Below are 10,000 nucleotides of genomic sequence, written 5' to 3' on the forward strand. Positions count from 1 at the left end.
GAGTCCGCCCGCCGTGGCATGGATTCTACGACTCGGATCCTCCCGGTGCTTTCACTAGAAGGAGGCGGTAATAAGCGGGCTTGCCTGACGAAACCGTGGGCTCAAGGGTTTGGCCTTGCGAAAGCTGGGTAATAGGTAGGTTCGTCCTTCTATTGCACCCCGGACTCGCAAAACAAAACAAAAAATCTTCTCTGCGTCGCCTCCACGTGCGTGGGGTTCTCTTCTTCGCGTGGACATGCGCCCTCCCCGACGTGGATTCTATGACTTGATCTTTTCTACCTCGTTGCCTTTATGTGCGCGAGGTTCTCCTCGCGTGGATGCTCGCCCACGGTGTCATCAAGGGTACCCGATGGCATTCCAAGTTCGTCCGTGGCACGGATCCTATGACTCGAATCTCATGTGCGCGGGGTTTAGTGCTCGCGTGGACACGGGTCCTCGTGGTATGAATGGCATGCCCCCCTCTCCCCCACCGCCTTGTGGCATGCCGTGGGCGCGTGTCCTCCGTGGCACGTATTTTGCGGCTCGATCTTTTCTACGTCGTCGCCTATGTGTGCACGGGGTGCTCTTCACGTGGATGCTTGCCCTTCGTGTTAGAAATGGCACGCGACGGCGGCATTCAATCTTTTGTGCGTCGCCTCCATGTGCGCGGGGTTTAGGGTTCGCGTTTAGTCGCGTCCTCCGTGGCATGAGCGGCATGGCATGCCGCCATGCCTCGCTCTTGAGCTCTCTCGTGCCACTTTCCGAGTATACAAGAGCTCTTTGGAATTCCTTTGTGTTTGTGGTGCGGTCACACCAGCGCTAATACACCGGATCCCATCAGAACTCCGCAGTTAAGCGCGCTTGGGCCAGAACAGTACTGGGATGGGTGACCTCCCGGGAAGTCCTGGTGCTGCACCCTTTTGCATGCTTGTTTCGAGACCGTGGCATGGAAATCCCCTCGGATCACGTCTCGACTCTCCAACGCTGACATCGTGGTAGGAAACCCCCTCGCCTTGCCATGACGCGGCGCCTCCTCTCCTCGTCGCGATTGTCTTTGCGTACGTCGTGCCTGGCCCCTCCCTCTGCCTCGCTCTCACGTGATACCCCCTCCTCAAGATGCGAGGTATTTTGGGAGCGGAGGGTGTGCCATGTTGTGGGGGGGTTCGGTGGAGCGGGGTTTTTCCGAGGAGGGAGGGCGTGCCATGTTGCGCGGGCGGGTTGTTGGAGCGGGGATTTCTGAGGAGGGAGGGTGTGCCATGTCGCGGGGGGGTGCCATGTCGTGGGGGGGTTTCTTGAGGAGGTCCGTCGGGGGGTGGAAGGTTCCGTGTCGCGGGAGGGGGTCGTGTGCAGTGGGGTGTGTGTGCCATGTCATTGCGGAGCGGGATTTCTTAGGAGGGAGGGTGTGCCATGTCGTGGGGGGGTGAGGTGACGTGCCGTGGGTCGAGCGGGGTTTTTGGAGGTGGGGTGCGCGGGGGATACGCCGCGTCGTCGGGGGGTGCGGTGGGGTGGAGGGTGCGCCGTGTCGTGGGGGGGTGACGCGGGGTGGGCTGGGTCGAGCGGGTTTTTTGGAGGCGTGGCGGGGTCGTGTGGATGGAGCGGGGTTTTTCGAGGTGGGGTGCGGGGGGATGCGCCGCGTCGAGGGGGGGTGCGGTGGGGTGTGCCGTGACGCGGGGTGGGGTGGTGTGGATGCAGCGGGTTTTTCGAGGTGGGGTGGGGTGGTGTGGATGCAGCGGGTTTTCCGAGGTGGGGTGCACGGGGGCGTCGTGGGGGGGTGACGCGGGGTGGGGTGGGTCGAGCGGGGTTTTCGGAGGCGTGGAGGGAGCGGGGTTTTTCGAGGTGGGGTGCGGGGGGGGCGTCGTGGGGGGGTGCGGTGGGGTGGGGGGGTGCGCCGTGTCGTGGGGGGTGACGCGGGGTGGGGTGGGTCGAGCGGGGTTTTCGGAGGCGTGGCGGGGTGATGTGGAGGGAGCGGGGTTTTTCGAGGTGGGGTGCGGGGGTGCGCCGTGTCGTGGGGGGGTGACGCGGGGTGGGGTGGGTCGAGCGGGGTTTTCGGAGGCGTGGAGGGAGCGGGGTTTTTCGAGGTGGGTGCGGGGGGGGCGTTGTGGGGGGGTGCGCCGTGTCGTGGCGGGTGACACGGGGTGGGGTGGGTCGAGCGCGGTTTTCGGAGGCGTGGCGGGGTGCTCTGGAGGGAGCGGGGTTTTTCGAGGTGGGGTGCGGGGGTGCGCCGTGTCGTGGGGGGGTGACGCGGGGTGGGGTGGGTCGAGCGGGGTTTTCGGAGGCGTGGAGGGAGCGGGGTTTTTCGAGGTGGGTGCGGGGGGGGGCGTTGTGGGGGGGTGCGCCGTGTCGTGGCGGGTGACGCGGGGTGGGGTGGGTCGAGCGGGGTTTTCGGAGGCGTGGCGGGGTGCTGTGGAGGGAGCGGGGTTTTTCGAGGTGGGGTGCGGGGGGGGCGTCGTGGGGGGGTGCGCCGTGTCGTGGGGGGGTGACGCGGGTCGAGCGGGGTTTCGGAGGCGTGGTGGTGTGGCGTGGAGGCAGCAGGGTTTTTCGAGGTGGGGTGCGGGGGGGGCGTCGTGGGGGGGTGCGGTGGGGTGGGGGGGTGCGCCGTGTCGTGGGGGGGTGACGCGGCGTGGGGTGGGTCGAGCGGGGTTTTTGGAGGAGAGGTGGGGTGCTGTGGATGGAGCTCGGTTTTTCGAGGTGGGGTGGGGTGGGGGCGTCGTGGGGGGGTGCGGTGGGGTGGGGGGTGCGCCGTGACGCGGGGTGGGGTGGGTCGAGCGCGGTTTTTTGGAAGCGTGGCGGGGTGGTGTGGAGGGAGCGGGGTTTTTCGAGGTGGGGTGCGGGGGGGGCGTCGTGGGGGGGTGCGCCGTGTCATGGGGGAGTGACACGGGGTTGGGGTGGTCAAGCGGGGTTTTTGGAGGAGAGGTGGGGTGCTGTGGAGGGAGCGGGGTTTTTTGAGGTGGGGTGCGAGGGGGCGTCGTGGGGGGTGACGCGGGGTGGGGGTGGTCGAGCGGGGTTTTTGGAGGAGAGGTGGGGTGCTGTGGAGGGAGCGCGGTTTTTCGAGGTGGGGTGCGGGGGGGCGTCGTGGGGGGGTGCGGTGGGGTGGGGGGGTGCGCCGTGTCGTGGGGGAGTGACGCGGGGTTGGGGTGGTCAAGCGGGGTTTTTGGAGGAGAGGTGGGGTGCTGTGGAGGGAGCGGGGTTTTTCGAGGTGGGGTGCGGGGGGGCGTCGTGGGGGGTGACGCGGGGTGGGGGTGGTCGAGCGGGGTTTTTGGAGGAGAGGTGGGGTGCTGTGGAGGGAGCGCGGTTTTTCGAGGTGGGGTGCGGGGGGGCGTCGTGGGGGGGTGCGGTGGGGTGGGGGGGTGCGCCGTGTCGTGGGGGGGAGACGTGGGGTGGGGTGGGTCGAGCGGGGTTTTCGGAGGCGTGGTGGTGTGGCGTGGAGGGAGCGGGGTTTTTCGAGGTGGGGTGGGGGGGGCATCGTGGGGGGGTGCGGTGGGGTGGGGGGATGCGCCGTGTCGTGGGGGGGTGACGCGGGGTGGGGTGGGTCGAGCGGGGTTTTTCGAGGTGGGGTGCGGGGGAGGGGGGATATGCGCCGCGTCGTGGGGGGGTGCGGTGGGGTGGGGGGGTGCGCCGTGTCCTGGGGGAGTAACGCAGGGTTGGGTGGGTCGAGTGGGGTTTTTCGAGGTGGGGTGCGGGGGGGGGGATATGCGCCGCGTCGTGGGGGGGTGCGGTGGGGTGTGGGGGGTGTGCCGTGTCGTGGGGGGCTGACGCGAGGTGGGGTGGGTCGAGCGGGGTTTTCGGAGGCGTGGTGGGGTGGTATGGAGGGAGCGGTGTTTTTCGAGGTGGGGTGCGGGGCGGCGTCGTTGGGGGGTGCGGTGGGGTGGGGGTTGCGCCATGTCGTGGGGGGGTGACGCGGGGTGGGGTGGGTCGAGCGGGGTTTTCGGAGGCATTTGTGGTGTGGCGTGGAGGGAGCGGGGTTTTTCGAGGTGGGGTGCGGGGGGGGCGTCGTGGGGGGGTGCGGTGGGGTGGGGGGGTGCGCCGTGTCGTGGGGGGGTGACGCGGGGTGGGGTGGGTCGAGCGGGGTTTTTGGAGGAGAGGTGGGGTGCTGTGGATGGAGCTCGGTTTTTCGAGGTGGGGTGGGGGGGGGCGTCGTGGGGGGGTGCGGTGGGGTGGGGGGTGCGCCGTGACGCGGGGTGGGGTGTGTCGAGCGCGGTTTTTTGGAGGCGTGGCGGGGTGGTGTGGAGGGAGCGGGGTTTTTCGAGGTGGGGTGCGGGGGGGGCGTCGTGGGGGGGTGCGCCGTGTCATGGGGGAGTGACGCGGGGTTGGGGTGGTCAAGCGGGGTTTTTGGAGGAGAGGTGGGGTGCTGTGGAGGGAGCGGGGTTTTTCGAGGTGGGGTGCGGGGGGGCATCGTGGGGGGTGACGCGGGGTGGGGGTGGTGGAGCGGGGTTTTTGGAGGAGAGGTGGGGTGCTGTGGAGGGAGCGCGGTTTTTCGAGGTGGGGTGCGGGGGGGCATCGTGGGGGGGTGCAGTGGGGTGGGGGGGTGCGCCGTGTCGTGGGGGAGTGACGCGGGGTTGGGGTGGTCAAGCGGGGTTTTTGGAGGAGAGGTGGGGTGCTGTGGAGGGAGCGGGGTTTTTCGAGGTGGGGTGCGGGGGGGCGTCGTGGGGGGTGACGCGGGGTGGGGGTGGTCGAGCGGGGTTTTTGGAGGAGAGGTGGGGTGCTGTGGAGGGAGCGCGGTTTTTCGAGGTGGGGTGCGGGGGGGCGTCGTGGGGGGGTGCGGTGGGGTGGGGGGTGCGCCGTGTCGTGGGGGGAGACGCGGGGTGGGGTGGGTCGAGCGGGGTTTTCGGAGGCGTGGTGGTGTGGCGTGGAGGGAGCGGGGTTTTTCGAGGTGGGGTGGGGGGGGCGTCGTGGGGGGGTGCGGTGGGGTGGGGGGTGCACCGTGTCGTGGGGGGTGACGCGGGGTGGGGTGGGTCGAGCGGGGTTTTTCGAGGTGGGGTGCGGGGGGGGGATATGCGCCGCGTCGTGGGGGGGTGCGGTGGGGTGGGGGGGTGCGCCGTGTCCTAGGGGAGTGACGCGGGGTTGGGTGGGTCGAGTGGGGTTTTTCGAGGTGGGGTGCGGGGGGGGGGATATGCGCCGCGTCGTGGGGGGGTGCGGTGGGGTGTGGGGGGTGTGCCGTGTCGTGGGGGGCTGACGCGAGGTGGGGTGGGTCGAGCGGGGTTTTCAGAGGCGTGGTGGGGTGGTATGGAGGGAGCGGGGTTTTTCGAGGTGGGGTGCGGGGCGGCGTCGTTGGGGGGTGCGGTGGGGTGGGGGGTGCGCCATGTCGTGGGGGGGGTGACGCGGGGTGGGGTGGGTCGAGCGGGGTTTTCGGAGGCATTTGTGGTGTGGCGTGGAGGGAGCGGGGTTTTTCGAGGTGGGGTGCGGGGGGGTGGCGTCGTGGGGGGGTGCGGTGGGGTGGGGGGGTGTGCCGTGTCATGGGGGAGTGACGCGGGGTTGGGTGGGTCGAGCGGGGTTTTTCGACGTGGGGTGAGGGGGGGTGGGAGGGTGCGCCGTGTCGTGGGGGGGTGCGGTGGGGTGTGGGGGGTGTGCCGTGTCGTGGGGGGGCTCACGCGAGGTGGGGTGGGTCGAGCGGGGTTTTCGGAGGCGTGGTGGGGTGGTGTGGAGGGAGCGGGGTTTCTCGAGGTGGGGTGCGGGGGGCATCGTGGGGGGGTGCGGTGGGGTGGAGGGTGCGCCGTGTCGTGGGGGAGTGAGGCGGGGCACGGTGGGTCGAGCCTGGTTTTTGGAGGAGTGGTGGGGTGCTGTGGATGGAGCGGGGTTTTTCGAGGTGGGGTGGGGGGAGGCGCCGCGTCGTAGGGGGGTGCGGTGGGGTGGGGTGGGGGGGTGTGCCGTGTCGTGGGGGGTGACACGGGGTGTCGCGATGCCCCCTCCCCCCACCATGCCCCGACATGACGCGACGCGCCCCCTCCCCAACATAACATGATAACCCCCCTCCCCCATGACATCCCCCCATCCCCCATGACACGACACGACGCGATGCGCCCCCCCCATGACGTCCCCCCCTCAAAAATTCGCCTCCCCCCTCAACACACACCACCCCCCCCCCCCCCCCCTCAAAAATTCGGCCCCCCCATGACATCCCCCCCCAGCCCCCATGACACAACGCGCCCCGCCATGACACGACACGACGCGACGCGCCCCCCCTTCCCCCCTCAACACACACCACACCATGTCGCGACGTGCCGCGCCCCCCCCCCATGACATCCCCACCCCAGCCCCCCCACCCATGACACGACATGATGCGACGCGCCCCCCCCATGACATCCTCACCCCACCCCCCCCCATGACACGACACGATGCGACGCGCCCCCCCCCCATGACATCCCCCCCCATGGGATCCCCCCCCCTCCCCGCCCCCCCATGACACGACACGATGCGATGTGCCACCCTCCCCTTAACACACACACCCACCCAACGCAATGCCCCCCCCCCCGCGCCCCATGGCCTGACACGACGCGACGTGCTCCCCTCCCCTTAACACACCCACCCACCCTCCATGACGCCCCCTCAAAAACACCCTTGGAGGGGTGGTGTGGTGTGGTGTGTGTTGAGGGGGGGGGGGATTTTTGAGGGGGGAGGGAGGGGTGGTGTGGTGTGTGTTGAGGGGGGGGGGGTGGGGTGGTGCGTGTTGAGGGGGGGGGAAGGGTGGGGAGGTGTGTATTGAGGGGGGGGGGCGCGAATTTTTGGGGGGGGGGGGAGGGGTGGTGTGGTGTGGTGTGGTGTGTGTTGAGGGGGGTGGCCGAATTTTTGGGGGGGGGGTGGGGTGGTGTGTGTTGGGGGGGGGGGGGGGGCGAATTTTTTGGGGGTGGGGGGGGGGGTGGGGTGGGGTGGTGTGTGTTGAGGGGGGGGCGAAATTCCCCCCCCCCCCGCGCCCCATGGCCTGACACGACGCGACGTGCTCCCCTCCCCTTAACACACCCACCCACCCTCCATCACGCCCCCTCAAAAACACCCTTGGAGGGGTGGTGTGGTGTGGTGTGTGTTGAGGGGGGGGAAGGGTGGGGAGGTGTGTATTGAGGGGGGGGGCGCGAATTTTTGGGGGGGGGGAGGGGTGGTGTGGTGTGGTGTGGTGTGTGTTGAGGGGGGTGGCCGAATTTTTGGGGGGGGGGGGCGAATTTTTTGGGGGCGGGGGGGGGGGGGGGGGAGGGGTGGGGTGGGGTGGTGTGTGTTGAGGGGGGGGCGAAATTTTGAGGGGGGGAAGGGGAGGGGTGGTGTGGTGTGTGTTGAGGAGGGGGGGGGATTCTTGAGGCGGGGGGAGGGGTGGTGTGCTGTGTGTTGAGGGGGGGGGAGGGAATTTTTGGGGGGGGGGGAGGGGTGGTGTGGTGTGGTGTGTGTTGAGGGGGGGGGTGGGGAGGTGTGTGTTGAGGGGGGGGGGGAATTTTGGGGGGGGGAGGGGTGGTGTGGGGTGGTGTGTGTTGGGGGGGGGGGGGGCGAATTTTGGAGGGGGGGGAGGGGTGGTGTGGTGTGGTGTGTGTTGAGGGGGGGGGGCAATTTTTTGGGGGGGGGGGCAAAATTTGGAGGGGGGGAGGGAGGGGTGGTGTGGTGTGGTGTGTGTTGAGGGGGGGGGGAGGGGTGGTGTTTTGTGTGTTGAGGGGGGGGGGGATTTTTGAGGGGGGGGGAGGGCTGGTGTGGTGTGTGTTTAGGGGGGGGATGGGGTGGTGTTTGTTGAGGGGGGGGGGGAAATTTTTGGGGGGGGGGTGGTGTGGGGTGGTGTGTGTTGAGGGGGGGGGCGAATTTTGGAGGGGGGGAGGGGTGGTGTGGTGTGGTGTGTGTTGAGGGGGGGGCCAATTTTTTTTGGGGGGGGGGGGGGAGGGGTGGTGTGGTGTGGTGTGTGTTCAGGGGGGGGGGAGGGGTGGTGTTTTGTGTGTTGAGGGGGGGGGGGGGAATTTTTGACGGGGGGGGGTGGGGTGGTGTGTGTTGAGGGGGGGGAGGGGTGGTGTGGGGTGGTGTGTGTTGAGGGGGGGGGAGGGGTGGTGTGGTGTGGTGTGTGTTCAGGGGTGGGGGCGAATTTTTGGGGGGGGGAAGGGGCGAAATTTGGAGGGGGGGCGAATTTTTTGGGGGGGGGGAGGGGTGGGGTGGTGTGTGTTGAGGGGGGGGCTAAATTTGGAGGGGGGGAAGGGGAGGGGTGGTGTGGTGTGGTGTGTGTTGGGGGGGGGGAGGGGTTGTGTGGTGTGGTGTGGTGTGGTGTGTGTTGAGGGGGGGTGCGGTGGTGTGTGTTGAGGGGGGGGGGGAAAGGGTGGGGAGGTGTGTATTGAGGGGGGGGGCGAATTTTTGGGGGGGGGGAGGGGTGGTGTGTGTTGGGGGCGGGGGGGGAGGGGGGGGAAATTTTGGAGGGGGGAGGGAGGGGTGGTGTGGTGCGGTGTGGTGTGTGTTGAGGGGGGTGGCCGAATTTTTTGGGGGGGGGGGTGGGGTGGTGTGTGTTGGGGGGGGGGGGCGAATTTTTTGGGGGCGGGGGGGGGGGGAGAGGGGTGGGGTGGTGTGTGTTGAGGGGGGGGGCGAAATTTGGTGGAGGGGAAGGGGAGGGGTGGTGTGGTGTGTGTTGAGGGGGGGGGAGGGGTGGTGTGGTGTGTGTTGAGGGGGAGGGGGAATTTTTGAGGGGGGGGCGAATTTGGGAGGGGGGGGGAGGGGTGGTGTGGTGTGGTGTGTGTTGAGGGGGGGGGGGCGAATTTTTGGGGGGGGGAAGGGGCGAATTTTGGAGGGCGGGGCGAATTTTTGGGGCGGGGGGGGAGGGGTGGGGTGGTGTGTGTTGAGGGGGGGGCGAAATTTCGAGGGGGGGGAAGGGGAGGGGTGGTGTGGTGTGGTGTGGTGTGGTGTGTGTTGAGGGGGGGGGGGGGATTTTTGAGGGGGGGGGAGGGGTGGTGTGGTGTGGTGTGTGTTGAGGGGGGGGTGGGGTGGTGTGTGTTGAGGGCGGGGGGGGGGGGATTTTTTTGGGGGGGGGAGGGGTGGTGTGGTGTGGGGTGGTGTGTGTTGCGGGGGGGGGGGGGGGCGAATTTTGGGGGGGGGGGAGGGGTGGGGTGGTGTGTGTTGAGGGGTGGGCGAAATTTGGAGGGGGGGAACGGGAGGGGTGGTGTGGTGTGTGTTGAGGGGGGGGGGATTTTTGAGAGGGGGGGGAGGGGTGGTGTGGTGTGTGTGGAGGGGGGGGGTGGGAAGGGTGGGGAGGTGTGTATTGAGGGGGGGGCGCGAATTTTTGGGGGGGGGGGAGGGGTGGTGTGTGTTGGGGCCGGGGGGTGGGGGGGCAAATTTTGGAGGGGGGGGGAGGGGTGGTGTGGTGTGGTGTGTGTTGAGGGGGGTGGCCGAATTTTTTGGGGGCGGGGGGGTGGGGTGGTGTGTGTTGAAGGGGGGCGAATTTTTTGGGGGCGGGGGCGGGGGAGGGGTGGGGTGGTGTGTGTTGAGGGGGGGGCAAAATTTGGAGGGGGGGAAGGGGAGGGGTGGTGTGGTGTGTGTTGAGGGGGGGGGGGGAAGGGGTGGTGTGGGGTGGTGTGTGTTGAGGGGGGGGGTGGGGAGGGGTGGTGTGGCGTGGTGTGTGTTGGGGGGGGGCGAATTTTTGGGGGTGGAAGGGGCGAAATTTGGACGGGGGGGCGAATTTTTGGGGGGGGGGAGGGGTGGGGTGGTGTGTGTTGAGGGGAAGGCGAAATTATGAGGGGGGGAAGGGGAGGGGTGGTGTGGTGTGGTGTGGTGTGTGTTGAGGGGGGTGGCCGATTTTTTTTGGGGGGGGGGGTGGGGTGGTGTGTGTTGGGGGGGGGCGAATTTTTTGGGGGCGGGGGGGGGGGGAGGGGTGGGGTGGTGTGTGTTGAGGGGGGGGCGAAATTTGGTGGGGGGGAAGGGGAGGGGTGGTGTGGTGTATGTTGAGGGGGGGGGCGGGGGGAGGGGTGGTGTGGTGTGTGTTGGGGGGGGTGGGGTGGTGTGTGTTGAGGGGGGAGGGGTGGGAAATTTTTGGGGGGCGGGGGCGAATTTTGGAGGGGGGGGAGCGGTGGTGTGGTGTGGT

The 10,000-nt window shown here is 68.7% G+C and overlaps 1 non-coding gene across 1 annotated transcript; it reads left to right on the top strand.

Annotated features, from left to right (window-relative positions):
- Positions 1-779: 779 nt before the first annotated feature.
- Positions 780-898, top strand: LOC148020452 (5S ribosomal RNA). The gene has a single exon (XR_015694794.1). It is a non-coding gene; the product is annotated as a 5S ribosomal RNA (ribosomal RNA).
- Positions 899-10,000: the final 9,102 nt, after the last annotated feature.

Source organism: Lygodium microphyllum, chromosome 18 (assembly GCF_053477565.2).
Source record: "Lygodium microphyllum isolate KBCC chromosome 18, Lygodium_microphyllum_v1.1.10, whole genome shotgun sequence".
Taxonomy (NCBI): domain Eukaryota; kingdom Viridiplantae; phylum Streptophyta; class Polypodiopsida; order Schizaeales; family Lygodiaceae; genus Lygodium; species Lygodium microphyllum.